We start from the raw sequence: 19,462 nt of genomic DNA, 5'->3' as shown, positions 1-19,462 counted from the left end.
GGGATAATAATATTTACTTTGGGGTTGGGTGAATGATTGTTAACTGAGATAATATACATTAAACAATCTAGTGCTGAGCCGGATATATTTTTACACTCAAATAACACAGGGAAGAGACTGGATGGTAGGGAAGGGGGTTGAGCAGGAAATCTCCATGGTATGAGAGAGATGCCGGCTGACGTAGGTGCTCCGTTGCTCATACTTTTTATAAATTTTCACTGCCCTGACTCTGCTGAGCCTCCACTCACTCCTCTCCCTATTCCTTCATTCCCCCTTTAAAATCCCCTTCACCCAATTTGGGTTGGAGCCCAACCAAGGCAGACTGAACTTCTCTATGAGTTACAGAGAAAAGAGGGTCAAGCATCGCAAATCCCCAAATGTAAATATACAGGAAAAGACTTGAAATGCTGGACTCATATTGCCCAAGAACAAACTCCCCATATAAGGGTCTTCATTGCCTTTGATGAACCTCTTAGCAAAGCAGATAAACTTAATTTCGGAAGGATGTTAGTTTAAGATAGTTAGAGCCTTCCGCATGCTTTCCTCAGAATCCGAACGCTCTTTAAACAGCTGAACTCTGTGAAAGCTAAAGACTACCCATCAGTTTCATATGAGTTTTAGAAAAGACATTTGGAAAGGGGTGGTGGAAGGGGGCTTTCTCCATCTTTCCTGATAGATGAGACTTCAAACTTGCCCCTTCACAGGGCTGAAGAGCCATTTGCTTGACATAATGGGCCGCTGATTTGCTTCTAAAGCATTGGCTTAGGACTTGAAAGAATTCATGAATTAGCCTCCTGTCCAGAACACACAATGTTCTCAGAAGAAGAGACTGGAGATGGGGTGGGAGTGATTGAAGAAGCAAAGGGAGGTCCCTTGGCTCATCCTCCAGAGCTGCCATCCTCTGATGTGCTGCCCTTGCTGGCTGAGACAAGCCTACGTTTCAGGGGCCTAGGGCGAGAGGGGAGGTGCCTGAGGAGGGCAGGTGTAGAAAGTTGGGTTCAAAGTTTGGGAGGAGGAAAGAGAAGGGAATAGAGAAAAGGGGGATGTTGAAGGAGATCAATCAAATGACTGATTGTTGAGAATGTGCCATCTGTCTTCCCAGAGTCTTAGATACACCCCCACTTGACACAATCTCACTCTCAATCTCTCTCTCTCTCCCCCTCTCCTCCCACCGAGAGAAATCTCACATTGGGCCTAACTTCTACTGGGAAGAAAGGGCTGATGGATTCTTTGCAAGTGGTGTTCCTCTCTCTCCTCCCAGATAACAACTCCTAAAAAATGGATTACGTCCAAATGTGCAGAGAAGAGCAGAGATGAACACTGTGGGGCTTGTGGAATCACCACCAGCTTTGCCAAACATGTTTGGAAAACTTTCCATAAAACCCTCCCATGCAGCTGCCGCTGATACCTCTTGCCTCTTTCTCCAGGTTCCCCCTCTCTTGCTTCCACCTGTGCCCACCCTGCCCACCTTCCTGCCCACCCTCCAGTAAAGAGCCTGGATGAGTGTGGCTGTATTTCATTTTGTGTGTATCCCAGTAGAGCAATAAGAAATTATCCTATGGAGCAATTTAAAAACAAAATCTTTTGTGCTGGTTGTCAGTGGGGTTTCTTTGAAGGTGACTTGCCCCAGGAATTTATCTGCAGAATTTCTAGAGTAAGGTATTGGGGAAGAAAGTTTTGTATCTAGAAAAGGCAATCCAGAACTTTTTTTGTCTCTCCTCTCCCCCTGCCCCATTTTTAACACTGAGTTTTCCCTCTAGCTTCTCCTCATCTTATCTGCTTTGGGTTTTCCCCTACTGGTCCCTGTCCCAACCTTTGATTGCCAGCCTGCATTCAGGGGCCATGAGGACATAGCCTGCTCTCCATGGCTGTTCCTGCCTGCAGTGCCAGTACATCAGGAGGCAGTTGATGCCTGGAGGGCCCACCCACTTACCTCCTCATTTCCCCTGTCCCATCTCTTCCTCTCCTGGGGGGTCACCAGCTGCCTTTGAAAAGCCTTTGGCCATGCTTTGCTTACATGGATGCCAAGAATTTTCCACTGCAGGATTATCTGCCCCAACCCCACCACATTCAAGGAAAAGGCACACACACACATGTTATTAAAATGAACTGTTTATATTATCTCAGTTGAGTCAATACATTATAATGTATTAAAATGGAAAGGTACAAAATTGAAATAAATACTTTCTGATTCATGTATAAATCTTTTTTTTTGTCAAGATGACTTTTATCGTCAGTACATGTCACAAGAAAACATTTAAAATGACACTGAAACAATCATTGAAATCATGGTGCATGGAGGAAAAAGGTAAAGAAAATACCTTTTGGCTTGTTTTGGCATGAGACCTTGATACGATTTGGGTTCCCCAAAACCATGTGAAGGGTGGTAAAATAGAAATGCTCACAACTGACTTAAAAAAATAAACAGGCTTTACAAAAACCCTCTTTGTGATTAACCCAGCCACTTCTCTACACGGTCTGCGCTTACAGTAGATACATTCATTATTGTCCATGGGAAGACAGCAACTGCCTTGCGTTTTAAAGAGCTTGGTGGAGAGGCTGAAGAAATGTGCTGCAGCTGAAGGTGGGTAGAATGCTCAGGAGAACAGAAAGTCTGCATGGTCCTCAGGAACGGCCCCGAGCATGGTGGGTGTGCAGGGTCTCCAGAACGAGAGGTGGAAGGGAGCGGGGGGGCATGAGGAGTCCAGATCTGAAGCAAAGCAAGTTGGAAGGATGGAAGGGGTCATCAGTAGTGACAACGTGGCATGGGGATCTCTCCGCCTGAGCAGTTCTGGGTTTGTCCTCAGCCTGGGAACGTTTCTGTTTCAGCAAGAGGCGAACCCAGCGCTATGGAGATGGGGCTGGGACTCTTCAGGCACAGCAGCTTTGGGGAGACGGGGACAGGAATGGGGCTTCACAATGAACGCCACCAAAGGGGCTCTCTCTTCTGGTTCTGACTGCTTGTTAGGTGGTTGTTAAGGCAATAAGGACTTTAGCAAACTAGAAGTTAAGGGCAGCTAAATTCAGCCAGATTGAAGGTAAACAAAAGGTGAGAAGGAGTCCCTTTCTCCTCAGCTACCTATCTCCCCAAGCATAGGAGGCCTCGGCTCCCGAAGCTCTGAATTTACAGTACGCAGTAGCAGAGGGCTTGCCCTTTGGAAGGCTCCATGGAAAAGAAGGCTCGTCCCTGACTTGGGGCAACTTGACCAAAGTTTCTACTCTCCAGACTCTCTTTCCTGAGGTCCTCTCAGGCTGTGCGCACCCAGCTGTCCAGTGAAAAGTGGAAGCACCAAGGTTTGGGCAGAGTTGGGACAAGTCCTTTGCTACAGACTGTCTGGCCCATCTCAACAGCCTTGAATACCACGTGGAAAGCCAGGCCTGATGCTCCCATGTCCCAATGAGACCTGTGCTCAGCTGGAGACAGGACTAGCTTTTCAGGGTTCAAGAATGTTCCCCCTGCATCAGACACAACGACAGCTGCAAAGGCCACAGGAGTGTGAACTCCTTGCAACGCTTGTGAGCCCCTGGGTGGGTCCTTAAGGGAGTGAAAGGAGCTCCTTGGACTTGAATCCACTCACAGGAGATACAGAAGACTGAACAGAACAGATGGAAGAAACTTTTCCTTGTTCCTAGTTCTGGAGTGAAGGAGACAAATCTTGAAATGCTATGAGAAGGATAAACCTGGAAAGCTGCCTGCCATTCTGGATAGACTTCTGGCAAGATCCTTGGAGACATGACTGCATTGAAGAACTGGCTCTGAGGCAGTTGCTAAAAGGTACAACTCCTTACCCCAGCAAATGAACCCCATGTGAACTCAATAAACAGGACAGACATCCCCTCCACCCTACAGCACCAGATTGCAGTCTGATGCAAGCACTCTCCACACGAGGCCTGGCGCCTGAGGATGCGATGGCTCCACTCTGATTACTCAAGATCACCTCAAAGGGGCATCTATGGGGACAATATGTGCCAAAGCAGAAACGCCAGTTGTAATGGCCAGCTGTCTGGGGACCAGTGCCCTGCCTGACCTTTCTCTGGAAGAAGCTGTCTTGTTTTGGCCTTAAGAAAAGTGGGTATTTCATCCAGGAACCCAAGGAGTATGATAATAAATTCATAATGAGGCAAATATGACCTTCAACCTGTGGTGTATGGATGACACAGGGCAGGCCATGAGCCGAAGTCTATTGGTAGGTCAGTTGGACTTTGGTGTACAATGATGCTTTGCTATGTGTTGAAATGTATGCTTTGAAATCATTCATGGTACAAAACGAGGTCCCTTGGACATTATGTAGCTTAATCCTTCATTTTACAGATGGAACCCAGTGGTTAAGTGCCCAAAGTCACACAGCGAGTTAATGCAGAGCCAGTATTGGAACACAGAACTCTTTCTGCAGGGATTAGGATATTCTGGTTGCATTTACATTTTTAAATCAATGTTAAATACCTCAGCCCTACTCTTTCCCTCAGAAAGCTGGTGGCTGTTTTTGAAAGGCCTGCCAAGGAGCCTTAAGAGTGTAATAGTGACAAGTACTCGTAAAGCCACCAGGGGGCGCTTTCTTTCAGGGTTCTCACCAGCCCCAACATTTCAAAGAGGCCCTCCCCACTCAGTGCTCTCTACCCTAAGGGTTAATAGAACAAAAGGACAAAGCAGTCACTGTAGCCCTTCTTCAGGGCAGCCACCACCAGGAAAGGCATTCAGTGTCCTTCCTGAGCCCCTGGCCATGCTCAGTTTTCTCTGGAGCCAAATCGAGGGCCTAGGGTGAGGAGGAGGGCATCGCATTTATGATGCAGGTAGGTGTGAAAAGGTCTGGAAGTGCAGCCATCTAAGGGAATAGAGCCCTCTAAAAACCTTCAACTCAGGTTACTTGATCTCTTTAGAGAAACAGCCTTCTAATCTAATTGGAATCAAAGACTTTTTTCTATTAAATATGAAAAAGACATTAAGAACTGGAGGCTGAGGGAAAAGGACGCAGGAATCATTGGGTCCTTCTCAGTGATGGCTCTAATAGAGAACCAAAGGGCCTTGCTAGCCAATCACGGACTTTGTTTTGAAAATTAACATAAAAACATTTCAGATACATCCTTGCACGTTTCTGGGGACAAACCTCAAAGAGTGTGTCCAAAGCAAAACAAACCAGATAAGCCAGATGGCTCTCAGTTCCCACAAAAGGAAGGTGAGGTCAGGAGGCCTGGGCGGTGTGCAGAAGAAGGACACCCACGGAGGTTCCTGGGGCCACATTTTGCATGAGGAAAACGCACCTTGAGTTCTGGTGGCTCAGGTGAGATACCAGTTAGCAGAGACAGATGCATTACAAGCGGTGGGGGGGGGGGGGGGGGGGGGAGAAAAGGAGAAGGAGAAAAAGGAGACATTTCTGGTAAAAATTATGATTGCCTTGATTAAAAAGGTATGGGCTCCCTGAAACAGTTAAAAGGAACTATGGAATGTTATTCTGGAGAAATGAGATGCCTTGGGAATGGAAGACACCCAAAAAAGTTGCAATGGCCAAATGAGAGACGGGGTGGCTGTGTGGCTAGACGGACCACACAGGTAATTTAGAAAAACCTTTCCTAGCCAGAGACTTGGTAAGGGCAGGTTACAGATTTAGATTTTTCTGCTTTTTATTCTAATTATTCTTTCCTGTTCCTAAAAAAATATAGGTAAATAAGACATCAGCTCATTTCTTATTCAAAACCCCAAACCCAGAGAGCTGGATCTGGAGGGGGAGAGTATATATGTGTGTGTTCACGTTGCCTACAGTCACTGAGAAAATAAACTCTTCTCTTTCCCAGGGCTTATATCAAACATGGCAGTTTGGGAAATATCTGAATTTCACAAATTAAAAGAGGGACTCTAAGCTACTGGTCCCCAGTCAGGAGAGGGAGAACAAACACAGCGTGGAGTTGTGGGATCTGATTCTGGCTCTGCTCATTTCTAGCTGTGTTTCTTTAGGAAAAGTACTTCATCTCTCTCTGGGCTTCGGTGTCCTCATCTGTAAAGGGAGGAGATTGGGCCACATGAACCGCAGATCCTCTCTGACATTCATAACATGTGGCTCTGGGGAACTGACTATCCATCTGGAACAGGCATGAGGTAGGGGCTGAATTCTAGAGCATGGTCTCTATGAGCCTTGCATCCAAAGTGAATAAACCTTGCATCTGGGGATGGTGAGTAAATTTTCTAACAGGTTCCTAGGGACCCCTGACTAATGTCATTGTGGGAAGGGTAAGAGAGAAGCTCCCTGCCTCCCCGCCCACAAGGTCATGTTCATGCTGCTCATCTGCTAAGTTCTGGCCTTGGAAGAAGAGCCAGGCAGGAGAGAAGCAGCCTGTGCCACGTCCCTGGAATCCTGCCCCACTGCAGGCAATCTTGACTCTGCAGAAAAGTAGCAAGTGCTATTCAAACCTAATGAAGATGTCAATATATTTTGAAAGATGTCTACTAGCAATGGTGAGCAGTGAGATCAAGGCTCATGGCCACATAGGTTTCAGCAGGATGAAGTGCCCACGACAAGCTGCTTGTGAAGTGTTTGAGCTCCAAGGTCTTCTTTCGGAAGAGTCAGAAGGGCAGTACTTGTGTTCACCTGGCTGGTGGTCAGGATTGACCTTTCACTGCAGCACCCAGAAGCCCAGAGACCTGGAAGGACTGCCCCATCTCCAGATTTGATGGGGGTGAGAAGACCTACTTGGAGACAGGTACACTTTTCTGTCAAAAGACCATTGTCTGCAAAACCACAAACACTGGGCATACAGCTGCTTCTAAGACCAACTGTGTATGTTGGTTCCCAGCAATGGGGGGGGGGCATCTATCAGAGATTTTTTGGTGGGTAAACATAAAATGGACAACTCCCTTCTCCAGGCCCACGGATTCTGACTGCAGAGGACGGAAGCTCAATTCCATTCGCCAGAGATGTTGCTTGCCAATCCTACCTCCTTCCCAGCTGAGCAAAAGCTACTTGGCTGCAGAGACAACTTTGGAGGCCAGGGGGATCTCACACCAGAATAGCTCAAGCCTTTTCAGGTCCGCCTTTCCCTGGGCAGGCCTAGATGTCCTGAGGAGGAGGGGCATGCAGCCAGCACGCTCTCCCAGCATGCTCTCCCAGCACACAGCAACGGACTCCCTCAGGGTTAAAGGCCTGGTCTTGCTCTAAGTGCACTGGAGCCTCAAGAAAGTGTAGCTGCCCCCGCCCCCAATACAACATTTCACTTCCTCATCTTACATATGGGGAAACTGAGGCACAGAGAAGGACAAACCATTTTTCTGCAGCTCTCATACTGATCTGGTGACGCACCTGGAGGAACACTCAGGAGCTCTCTCTCTCTGTCTCTCTCTGAGTCCTTCAATGTCTTCCTTTGCCTTTCTGCTTAATTCATACTTCAAGTCTGTCTATCTATCTATATTATATGTACTACTATGTAAAAAATATAAATAATTCTTAGATTCCTGCTTTACTTCCTGTCCTTTTCTCCTCCTGTATATAACTACGTTTGAAAAATAAAAATGCTCCGTGGCTAGGGAAAACCACAGAACTGCTCAAAGGCATGGACCTCTGGGGAGTGGGGAGATGGCAGCCTCTGTCTGCGGGGTGGGGCGCTTCAGATCTGGACCGCACAGCCAGTTCCATGGAACACAACTCAGCAGAACTTGGCAATGGAGGCATCTGTGCCAGACGAGGTGAACTTCCACAACCTGGTTTTAAGGAACAGTAAGTACAATAGAGATAGATAGATACACGATGCTGAATCTTGAGTAATCAAACAAGTTATAAACAGAAGTATGCTAACTTAAAGACGGACATCATAGGGAATAGTCTGGTCAACAACCAATCACCATTAGAATCAAAAAGTAAACCGGCCTTTTCACTGAGCACCTCCACGACATTTGTCAGCACACTAAGTACATTTGAACCATGCAAAAATACACAAACATCTTAACTAGGTTGTTTTTTTTTTTGTAAAAAAAAAATCAAACACCAACATTATGCATTTTTGTTAATTATATTGGTTAAAGTAACAGCCAATGGCTGCCAAATATCAGATACATCATATACATATTTTTATACAGAATCTGGACAACACATTACACATCAGAGAGAGAAAGAGAGAAAAAGAGAAAGAGAGTATTTGTTCCTTTGTGGGTTTGTTGTTCAGTAAAAAAATAAAATATGAGAAGCAATGCTAAGAAGAAAAACACTTCAACAAGTTAGGAACACACAGGGAGAACTGCCACCCAGAAGTGCGGGAGGAGAAGAGTTCATAGTCAGGTCTGTGTCTAGAATTCTCTCCACTAAGCAACGAAAGAGCACAACAGGTGCACTGGTTTGGAAAAGCAGAGAGAGCGGCAACACCATGCTGTCGGTTCCCAGCACATTTCCAGCAAGAAGGAAAAAAAATCATAATCACAAATTAATTTCACAAGTTTTGTTTTCAAAAATGTCCTCCCTTACCCAGGAAGCTGGGTAGTACAGGGTAGGGGCAGCTCAGTTTTGAGAGTCCTTGGCAAAGGTGTGGCCGAAACCGGTGGCCTCATATTAGTTGGAGACATGAGCTGTCTGTGGGAATTCACACAATGAAATGGGACGTTGGCTTGCTCCAGTCTAGGCAAGTTTTCCTGTCGCCAGCCAGGGATCTGGTGGAGGGAGGACGCAACCCCATGACAGGCTCTGCTAGCCAGGCCCCAGTCCTGCCCCTTACACATCTGGCATCAACACAATGCTAAGAATTCAACCTGGAAAGAAACAAGACCTTGAACACAAGCTATGGAAGCACTACCGTGGTCATGGTTAGATACAAAAACGTGAAAATTCAGATGTAATCAAAAATACAAAATCAGTTTCGATAAGATTTGCTTTTTTTTAACCATTACAGTGCAAGGTTTTTCAAATTACAGTAAAAGTTATGTGTCTGCTTACAGTAACTAGAGTAAGTAGCTGATTTTGTTCTGCTAGAATCAGAGGTCCCTGATAAGTGAGAATGCACCAGTCTGAAATCAACCCAGCACAAGGAATGGATATTTGAACATAAACACAGTTCACTATGGTCTTTGTCCCTTCAAATAGCAACAAAATAATGGTGTCATTTGTACAACTCATTAGCATGAAGTTCTTACTCCATTAAAAAAATAGTAAATGGATGGCATTAAAATTCCAACAAAGACTGGAAATCTGGGGCTGAAGGGCTGAGTATCTGAAGGGAGTTTTCCCACATCACTGAGCTTCCCCGTTGTTCTTCAACAGAAAAGGATGTGTTTCGCTGTGAGCCCCTTTGGGCAATGCTGCCCTGTGGTTCAGCGGCCTGGTCCCAGGTAGCTGGGAAAGGGAGTGGCACAGTCCCCACCCCCCATCAAAGGAAACCATGCCGAGGGGCACGCCCCATTGTGCCATCAAGAATCACCTGGGGAGAGGAAAACAGAACTGTTAAACCAGAGATGGGGGCCCAGAGCGGGTGGGGACTGCGGAGCCCACATCTGGCAAAAGGATGGCCCGTGTCAAGGCCATTGTGCTTCTCAGAGCCTAGGGCTCTGGAAAGGATGTAGACAGCAGAGTCCAGAGCCCCAAACTACATCCGAGAAAAAGAGCCATCATTCCCCCAGAGCCTTTCCTCTGGGTGTGGGCGGGCAAGGAGCTGAAAGAAAGGGTAACGGAGGACTCATCCTCTTTTGAGATTTGTAAAGCCTGCCAGGATGGGTTAGGAAGTGGGCAAGAGGCACTGGCAAGCCTCAAAGAGTCCTTCTCTCCATGTATGGGGTGGGGGGTGGCAACCTTGACATCAGGCCAGAAGCCGGTGGAGGCCACATAGAGCCCCTGCTCGTCAAATAGCCCCTCTAGCCTCCTCCTGGTACCCAAACCCACGAAAACCACTCTGACCCATTGGACTGCCGCCTTATTTAGTCCCTCTGAGTTCCTCTGAGTGGTGTGGGGCAAACTCTTCCCGGGTTTGCTGAAACTGAAAGGGGGCTATTTTAGACAGTCCCAGGTTGTTATCTAGGGCCTGAGACCTGCAATCCTACGTAAGTGTGGGGAGCACCCTCTCTCGTTCCCCTGGGAGTGGCCAGGCAGTTGGATCCACCAGCCTCACACGAGGGACCTAAGTGAACAAACCCTTTACTCACACCTACATTCTGAGAAAGGGAAGAAGCACAAATTCCTCTGCCATGTTAGAAAGTTTTCCTACCTTTGAAATAAAGTGAGGTGCGGTGAGCCCAGGAAGCACTCAATTATTTGGTTACAATCAGGCCATCGGAGGAAACTGGGGTTTCCTCTACGAATGTTGCAGCACACACCATAAGAAGAAAAGAAAGCTCCACCAGACCCTGCAGACTTGGTGCTTCCACGCTGCTCTGGCTCCCGCTCCGTGGGTAGAGGTGGCAGCCATGCTCAGTTGCAGCAAGCATCTTATGGTTTATCCCATCCCTAGGGGTTGTGGATTCAGGTAGAACCTGTGTGCACATCCTTTGCTTTTTGCATAAAGCGCTCACACTTCCTCATCACTTTAGCTGTAAGACATCCTGCACCAACCTCATTTCCTACCTAGGTTTCCTAGAGTCAGTACCCAACCCTACCCTACTATAGCAAAGTGGTTGTCCTGGACAAATTCTCTGTTCTCCTTACTCAGCTCTGACTCAAAACACAGCTCAAGACCTGGTCCCCTGGGGTACAGAGGTGGTGGGAGCCCCAAATAAGCCCTCTCCTTATTGCTGTGGGTGCCACTAAGTGGTTAGTCACTTCTGAGCCAGCTGAGATCTACAGGGGCCGCTCCCATAGGCCTTCCCTCAAACGGAGGAATTTTAAAAGGTGCAAGCAAGCTGTCTTGCCTGAACGGCCTTAGCAAATGACTATGTTCTTCCTGAGATAAATCCCCAAAGCTCTGCCTAGCTGGATGTGCTCTCTACAGATGATGTGTTTCTGATCTGGCGGTTGATGATTGAAATAACATTTGATGATTGGTGATCACGTATTCACACGAGCAAAAGGACAGAATGAAGTTAGAAATGAATTGTGATGCGTCTTGAAGGCTAAAGAAATGCTCCAAGATTCCTCAGTGCTAAGGTCCTATTGTTGTCCCCAGGCCAATGTGAACCCTGGTGAAAATGCCCCAGAACTGGGCTGTGCTGCCCCACTTTTGGTCCATGGGACTATTTAGAGCTGTTTACTATTAATTATGAATCTGTCTCTGCCTGAAAGAGATTCTCAGGAATGGTGTTGTGGAGAATAGACACTGTCAGTGCAGGGACATTGGTGGGAAGTGGACTGTCTTCTACCACCCAGGAGGATGGGAACTGGATATCACTGGCTAGAGCGTCAGGTTCTCAGGTTAGACCCGTACTCCCTTGGAACCATGTGACTTCAGGCAGAGCCTTAGTTTCCTCATTTGTATGTTGGTTGTGATGCTACTTTACTCAGGGTTGTTGAGAAAAACAAATGGGATACTACCCGTGAAAGCAGGAGATGCTGGTGGACAACTCATTCACCTCTGTGGAAAGGACCACACCTTCCTCAGGAACCAAAGTTAGATAATTGTCTGCATCCAAAGCCTGTAGCCTGCTCTAAGTGGAGCTCCAAAAAAGAGTAGGGCTTTTGAGGGCATTATTTTTGTTTGCCTTTTTGCGGGGGGGGTCAAAAATCTCTGTACATCCAATAGGGTTGACTCTCATCTTATGATGAGCAGATACTATGGTCTTTACCCCAATACACTTAAGTTGCTTGACATAGATGACAAAAAAAGGATTAGAAAAAGCAAAAAAAAATACCTTCAAGAAACATATTTTGAGTATGCCGATTAGGATAGTGAGAAGTTGGCTTCACCTTTTCTTTGAGGGCAAGAGAAAAATAGAGTTGATTTAGATGTTCACCTTTGATTTAAGGAAGATCTCCCTGGTTTCTTATGCTCATGAACATTAGGAGGTGTTAAAAGGAGAGGAGGTAAGGTTTTGTTTTGTTTTGTTTTGTTTTTTCTCTGAGTGTTTCTTAGAAAAAGTTCCCAGTCTGGAGACAATTCAGAGCTCATAGACATTTTGTTGGATGAGTGGGTATACTACTGATAGATAGAGTTTTAGGATAGGAAGGGACCTTGGGGATTGTCATCTTCACATTGCAGAAGACTTAACTGTGCTTGAGCTAGTGGATGAGTTGGTGATGAATCCCGTGCTCCTGCTACTGCATCCATGTTTCAGGGGGACATAACTTTGCTTAGAGGGAAGGCTGGGCTGGAGGACAGCTCTCCCTGGCCCTGTGATGTAACAGCACAGCTTCCTAAACCTGCTCCCACCCAGTCATGACTAGAGAATTTGCTGGGTAAACTACTGATAAACTTTTAGTGGTCCAGTTTGGTGTGCTGAACTAGGAGATTAAGGAATTAACTATAACTGTCTCTTAAAGGTTTAAAAAACCTGCTATATCTCATCACTGTTAAACAGTGAGGATTTTTAAAAAATATCACCTATTGACATAATCTGTAGCTTTAAAATGGACTTACTTGGAGACTAATATGTAGTATTTTAGAAAAGGTCCCTGTTAAGTAATGAATGCAATAGATATGATACATCTTGACTCCAGAAGCTCTTTTCATAACGCACTTCAAGACATATCTCAACATTCACCATAAGATTAGAATAGTGCTGAAGAAAATAGTTATTAAGTAGAATTAAAATTTAATTTTGACCTACAGGGGCATTGTGAGAGTGTTCTGCAGGGACTGGTGTAGGAATTCTCATTTCCTAGGGAACCTTTGAAGGTTTGTTGGCTGATACAAGGCTTGTGTTTACCCCAAGTCATACCACCACACCCTGTTTCTCTCTTGGCTGTTCCTGAGCAAATATCCTTATCTCTTATTCTCTATAACCTATGTACATGTTCATAGCTTACTGCTTAACCTAAACTCTATAAGTCTATAAACTGAGGATGGAGGTTCTGTGGACATAAAGAAATGATGGCTAAAAGCAATACCTACAGAGGTTGCAGGGCTGTTGGGTTTCAGGTCTTTCATATCTTCTGGAGGCAAGGCAGTAAAGGGGTCTGCAATGTTTGTATCCCCCAAATCCATATAGATATGATACATCTTGACTCCAGAAGCCCCAATCCCCAATGTGATAGTATGTAAAGGTGAGGCCCTTGAGAGATAATTGGGTTTAGATAAAGTCCTGCAGGTGTAGTCCCCATGATGGGATTAGTGCCCTCCTAAGAAGAAAAGACCAGAGCTCACTCTCTCTTCATCTTGGAAGGATTCAGCAAGAAGGCAACCTCTCCAAACCAGAAAGAGACCTCTCACTAGACACCGAATCTGGTGACACCTTGCTTGATCTTGGACTTCCCAGCCTTCAGAACTGTGAGAAGTAAGTGTTTGCTGTTTAAGTCATCCAGTCTATGGTATTTTGTTATAGAAGCCTGAACTGACTAAGACAGAGTCCATTCCTAAATTCCTGATCTGCATCATTTTAAGTTTCCAGATCAAGGCCACCATGCTTTCTTTCTAGAGCAATCTATCTAAAGCAAAGAGGAATCTTTTCATTACCATCCTTCCTCTCTGTCCCTTCCTTCTGGTTAAGCCACTTTTCCTAAGGAGCATTGCTTTTGAGAAGGGCTCCTGGTGATCTTACAAGAAGCATCTACTAAAAATGGCTGTTGAGAGAGCTAATATATCTGTGCACACTAGGGATTACTTTTAGGGAAAAGAGGTGTCACTCTTACAGGGGACATATTGTGTTAAGTCCTAAACTGAGAGTATGCCATCCTTCTGAAAGACAGGTAGAGCAGAGAGCTCACAACGCCCACACCATCTCCTCTTCTTTTGAGCTCAAAGACTTGGATTTGAATTCATCACTTCCAGCCTTACCATTCGGCCCTTGATGTACAGGTTTAGCTCCCCTGCCAGACTGTGAATTGCTTGAGGACAGGGTCTAGTCTGGTGCCTGGGAGATTTTCTGGGTGAGTGATGAGTAAGTAAGAAAACTAAACTAACTAACAGAATGACTAGACTGGGCGTGAGATCAAGAGTCCGACTGAGCTTTGGGTTCTTGAGGGAGGAGGTCTCCTTTAAACTGGCAGAGACTGCCTCAGTTTTGACAGCTGGCAGGAGGCAAAGCAAAGGCTTTACGAGCTTTTGGGGGCAAAGTTAGAACCAAGGTTATTCCAGTTCTTTAGGTAAGTCAATTTGGAGTCTGCAACTCTTGTTAGATACAGAGGTTTGCTTTGCTATTTGGTTTCTTTTCAGCACCTTGGGTTCCAAAAAATAATAGTGTCAATCATTGCCCTGATTTCTCCTCTACAACATGGATGGATCTTACCCAAAGAACCTCCTGGGAGAAATCAGAGAAACACCAATTGACTTAAAAATTACATTCTTGTAGCATACATTTTAGGATATTTTTTTTTCAGAGAAAATCATTGGAACTCAGGGAAAGAGTTTCTTTTCCATTTGTCAGACTCAAGTTGATGCCCCAGGGCTGCCACTCTTAGGCCATCTCAATGTGAGTAGTCTGTACCCAGGTCAGGCCATTTGGGGCTACTGCAGGGCTAGATAAATGTACCAGTTGTAGGAATGAAGTCCCAATTAGGCAGCAGGAAGAAAAGAAAGGTAAGGTGCCCCCACCAACTTAAGCGAAGGGAGGTTGCATGGTCAGGCGTGATGGCAAAGTCAGGGGACTTTCAATCAAGACACCTGAGCCCACATCACAGTTTTATCTTTCATTAATCACAGGAAGTTGGGCAAATCATTCAATCTCCTAAGTCTCATTTTTGTCCTCTACAAAATAAAGCTCTATGTTAAATCCCCACAGAAAAGGTCACTGTAAAGAATAAGCTGGATAATATAAATAAGAAAATATACAGGCATGAAGCAAATGTTGAGTAATTATGAACTAAATCTGAGACGAATGACAATTTGAGCAACACATCCTTGAGCTGTCAAGGTGGAGTATGAGGTACAAGGGAGCCAGTGAGTGTCTCGGTGTCACCCTCAGCCTGGTGTGCACAGGTGGTCAGGCTCAGTAGAGTCACAGATGGTGGGAGGTAAAGGGAATGCTCAAAATTTAATAACTTGAAGCTTGGAATTAAAAATAACTTGTGCAAAATAGAAGTCCACCTTTGCTGAATGGATGCTAGGCTGATCTGGTTAATGCTGGCATCTGAGATGCAGGTGATCACCATCCCTCCCATTCTGAAAAAACTCCATGCCGTGAATTGGCAACAACAGACTCATTTTGTGGAGGTTAAAGAGAGAATGACTATAACAAAAGAGATCAAGGTAACTGGGGGATTCCAATTGGGAGGCCAAGACTGTTTGTTGTATTAATAGGTTCTAATGCTCAGAACTGCCACTCTCTGCATTTCCACTTAGACTAATGCTGAGAATCTGAGTATATATTAAAGTCCAGGCCACACTTTGAATGGGAAATACGAATTCTAGGAATGGACCCACCTGTGGGTAGATTCTCGTGCTTGCCCTGCTTCTTTGTGCCTTACATGAAATTAAGTTGAACAAATTGTGGGAAGATGTGTGTGTAGGGCTGAGGGAATGGGGGAGGGGGACAATGGGGAAAGGATCTGAAAAAAATCTGTGGCCTCCTTTTCTACATATTCCATTCACGGTATTTGGGAAGCCCAGGACCACTGACTGTACTAATTGTAGGAGAAACCTGTACTTTCCCCAGATCCCAAATACTCAGTGCCCATAGCACCAGCTTCGAGGCTGCTATAGTGAGTGAACATAGCTGACTGAGATCTGCAGGGCTTGACTTGCTCTGGGAGGCTGCAGTGGTCCCAAATATTCATGAAGGTTGGCCTGGCCAGGGTTGGATTAAACTTATTGAGAAACAGAGATCGGACTCCTTGTGTCTCATCCGCAGCTTTGGGCTTTAAGAAATTCAATTCTTTATTAAAGACTTCCTCCCCTTTGGCCTGGAAAATTCAGTGGTTCCAGAAATCAAACCTGGAATGGTTAGTTGACACCTTCCAATCCTCTGATGTACCCTCACTAATGGAGATATGCAAATCACGCCTACTTTAAGTCCTCCTTCCTCCTGGCTTCCACAATGCAGGGAGGACCAGGGGAATAGGAGTGAGGCACACCAAAGCCTCAGGGACCTAAACTTTGAGCCAAGCCATGCACATGAACCCATGAGTGGCTAAAAGGCCAGCTGTGCTAGTTCGAGAAGCCTCAGATAAGGGAGAATTGTTATCCACAAGCAGGAGGCCTTCTCTGGATCATTTTACCAAAGGAAGAGAAACTGGTTGTAGCTTGAGAGATTCTTCTTTCCACAAGGACGGGCGAATGTTAACAGACAGTGAAAGACACAGTATGGTTTCACTATGTGTTACTGGAAATTGCCTTGCTTTCTTATCAGGAAGCAATCAACATCTTAAGTGAATAAAAGATGTAACATGACTGTAGGCACAGTCAACCCAATTGACCCATCTTCATGCACCCTGTGGATCCTTCCAAACTCAACTTGAATGCCAGTCTTTTTATATACTTCCTTCATATCTCCACTTACCAGTATTGCTTCCTGTTTTGGATACCCAGAGCATCTTGCACCTCTCCTAGGGCTCTATTTCTCACAGTATTATAGTTATTTAGGTACATTTCTCATCTCTCATATTTAATTCTTTGAGGTTTGTATCATCTTTAGAGCCCCCACAGTTTTAGCCATGCACTTGACATAGTAGGTGTTCAATAAACATTTGACAGCCAAGCAACTGACTGAATTTGAAGTGGGAATGCTGTTCTGGCAGGAAAACTCCAGTAGGGTAAATATAATTCATTATCTGACACCTTGTTCTTACAAGGAAGGTCAGTGCATGGCAGACCTGGCCTGAGAAGTCCAAGGTCAAAAGTCTCTACAATGGCTGTACCACACCTCGAATTCAGGGTAAGAGAAATCCTTGTATCATTTGCCACATCTTATTGAAAATATCTTCTGCCTCTGATCTCAAAGCTCCTTAGGCACAGAAGTTCTTGTCTTGAAGCAGGGCACTCAGAGAACAGGGAGTCAAAAATAGATTCCAAGTCAGAGATTTCCCCAGAAGTTCAAGAGCAATTAACAACCATGAACAGGACTGAAAGCATCTCTATCTAGAATGATAGCATCCCAGGGGAGGAACAATAAAAGAAATCCCATAGCTTCCTCACAGCGGTGCAAAAACTCCCCATAACGACCCAACAATGGTCAAGCCCAAAGACCAACCCACTCTGTGTAGACATGGTCTCCAGACAGAAAAGGAAGAAAACAGGAAAAAAAAGACCTTATCGCGATGAGATGAGGCTCAACAATGCTTTCCCCTGTCCCCCTGCTTGCTCTGACATGTCACTAATTCCTCCTCAATCAAGGCAGCTTTGCTTGTGAGCCAGCAGCAGGTCACTACACGGACAAAACTGACCGGTCTATTGTGTCACACTTTTCACTAGGATTCACACACATCAGCCCATTCAGATTTAGAAATCAGTCCATTTGGATCCTTCCAGTATAAGAAACAGTTTCAACCTAGTGCTTGGGGCTACTCACACGTACACCTAAAATGTCTCTACTGAAGATGCAGCAAGAAGTTCCTTCTGTTCACGTGAAAGCTCCTAGTTATCTATGCCCTGGTGAGTTGGGGGTACAGTGGGAATGGGCATCCAGAAAGTGTGGTACCCAGCATGGAAATGGCCCAGAACCTGCACGGAAAGAGAAGTCAGCCCAGCAGTTGAACTTCAGAAGGGCCTCCAGTAAATGAAACTTCCCCTGTGGGAAAACTGGGGGCTTGTGACGAAAGGAAAGATGAAGCAAAGACATGAGAGTGTAGATGGCTCTGTAGCTAATGTTCTCTTCGCATTGGGTGGCTGGAAGTTGGTGGTGCAAGAAAGGAAAGAATCCCACAAAAACCCACCTAAAGACAGGCTCCTCTGGGTCTACAACAGTTATGTTACCCAGAGAACAGGGAATAATAATTGTGCTTTCCAGTTCCTAAAAAACAAAGTGAAATATTTCTTAAAGATGTAACTATTTCAAAAGAAATCCTGGGATCTGGGGAAGCTCAGTGAGGTGGCAAATCCCTCAGGTGCAAAACCAACTTTGGAAGCAGGTTGTCATTGTGCCTCTGTGTGAGTTTGAATTGATCATTTATTCCCTCTCACTTACTTATAGGTCTCCATATAAATAAGTTATATTTACCATTAGATTTTCCCCCCTTCAAAACAACACCAGTGTGTTCCACCTTCAGTACATATTTTATCTTCATTTCAGTTCATAGACAGACCATTATACCATAAAAAGAGAGAAAAAGCTGAGACTAGGCAAAGTATAACCTATCCAGAGCTGTTTTAAATGCTGGTTCGGCATTGATAAAGAGCAAGCAAACCTCCCAAATACAAGTTAAAATGTCTGTTATTAATAATTCACACTAGCAATTCTTTATAACCATCAGGAGAAAAAAGGAGAAAAAAATGGACATATTATGAAATTGAACCATAAGCATTTTTCTTTTTTTGTAGTCATGGTAGGTATTTTAAGGGAAAACTTGCCATTTGGAGAAGTGCTTCTCCCCCCTTTGAGTACGGCTTCCCCCTAGTTCTCTGGAGCTGGGAAGTGTTAACACACATACAGAATTTCTCTAAAGTATCATCTTCAAGGATCTTTAACTCATAGACCTTTTAAAGTCCTATTTAAGACATAGTTAATGAGTTTGAGAAATGTCTTACATATTTTGGCAAAAGACAGTAAAATCAGGATTGTTGAATCATACATTTCTAGGAGTCATGGCTGACATGTACTTAGCAGAATGAAAGCAATTCCATTCAAACACATAGGAACAAAAAGGAATCAGTTGCCAAATAATCCGCCTTGTAATTTCCATCCAAGATTCCCTTCACCAGATACTGCAATCAGTCAGGATTCTTTTGAAAAACTTGAGTCTTTACGGCATTGCTGTCTTGTAGACTACAAATTTTTCCAAATCACCATCCCTCTTATCACATGGTATGGGAGAGAGTTCCAGAAGGTTTAGAGAAGATGTGGGAGCTGGGCACAGAGTAGTTCACCACCAAACAGCACAACACATAGACTCAACCCAGAGAAAACGGCTAAGTCAGAAAGTCAGAAGCAGCCCAAATCAGACGAGAAGGCTAGGGAGTCCGTGAGTACCATATTCCATGCCAAGACGTTGAAATTGAAAAAAGAACACAGGCTGGACATAAATCAATATCAGAAGCTTCAAAAAAGTCAAAGCCAAACCAATGTTTCCTTTTTCCCCCTATGCACAAACCTTTTTTGTTCTAAACCCAAAGCCCAAAGGCTTTGAGATCAATCATTTTATCTGGAAGATTCAAGTCTGCAGAGACACTTCCCTTCCACTTGATCACTGGAGTCCACAGAAATAAAGCACCTTTGGAACCAAATGTTGTTCAAGAATCCTAGTGTCGTATTCAATGTGTTGAAAAAGTACAGTTAAAATAATTAGAAGAATTCATCAAATGACAAACACAATAATATTGA

The 19,462-nt window shown here is 44.9% G+C and overlaps 1 long non-coding RNA gene across 1 annotated transcript; it reads left to right on the top strand.

Moving 5' to 3' along the window:
* The first annotated feature begins 2,362 nt into the window (after positions 1-2,362).
* Positions 2,363-13,659, top strand: LOC118501969. Its single transcript, XR_004904631.1, has 3 exons — positions 2,363-2,376; positions 11,445-11,450; positions 13,065-13,659. It is a non-coding gene; the product is annotated as an uncharacterized LOC118501969 (long non-coding RNA).
* Positions 13,660-19,462: the final 5,803 nt, after the last annotated feature.

This window comes from Phyllostomus discolor, chromosome 8 (genome assembly GCF_004126475.2).
Source record: "Phyllostomus discolor isolate MPI-MPIP mPhyDis1 chromosome 8, mPhyDis1.pri.v3, whole genome shotgun sequence".
Taxonomy (NCBI): Eukaryota; Metazoa; Chordata; class Mammalia; order Chiroptera; family Phyllostomidae; genus Phyllostomus; species Phyllostomus discolor.
Note: the sequence above shows the minus strand (reverse complement) of the source record. Positions and strands in the feature narration are given on the sequence as shown.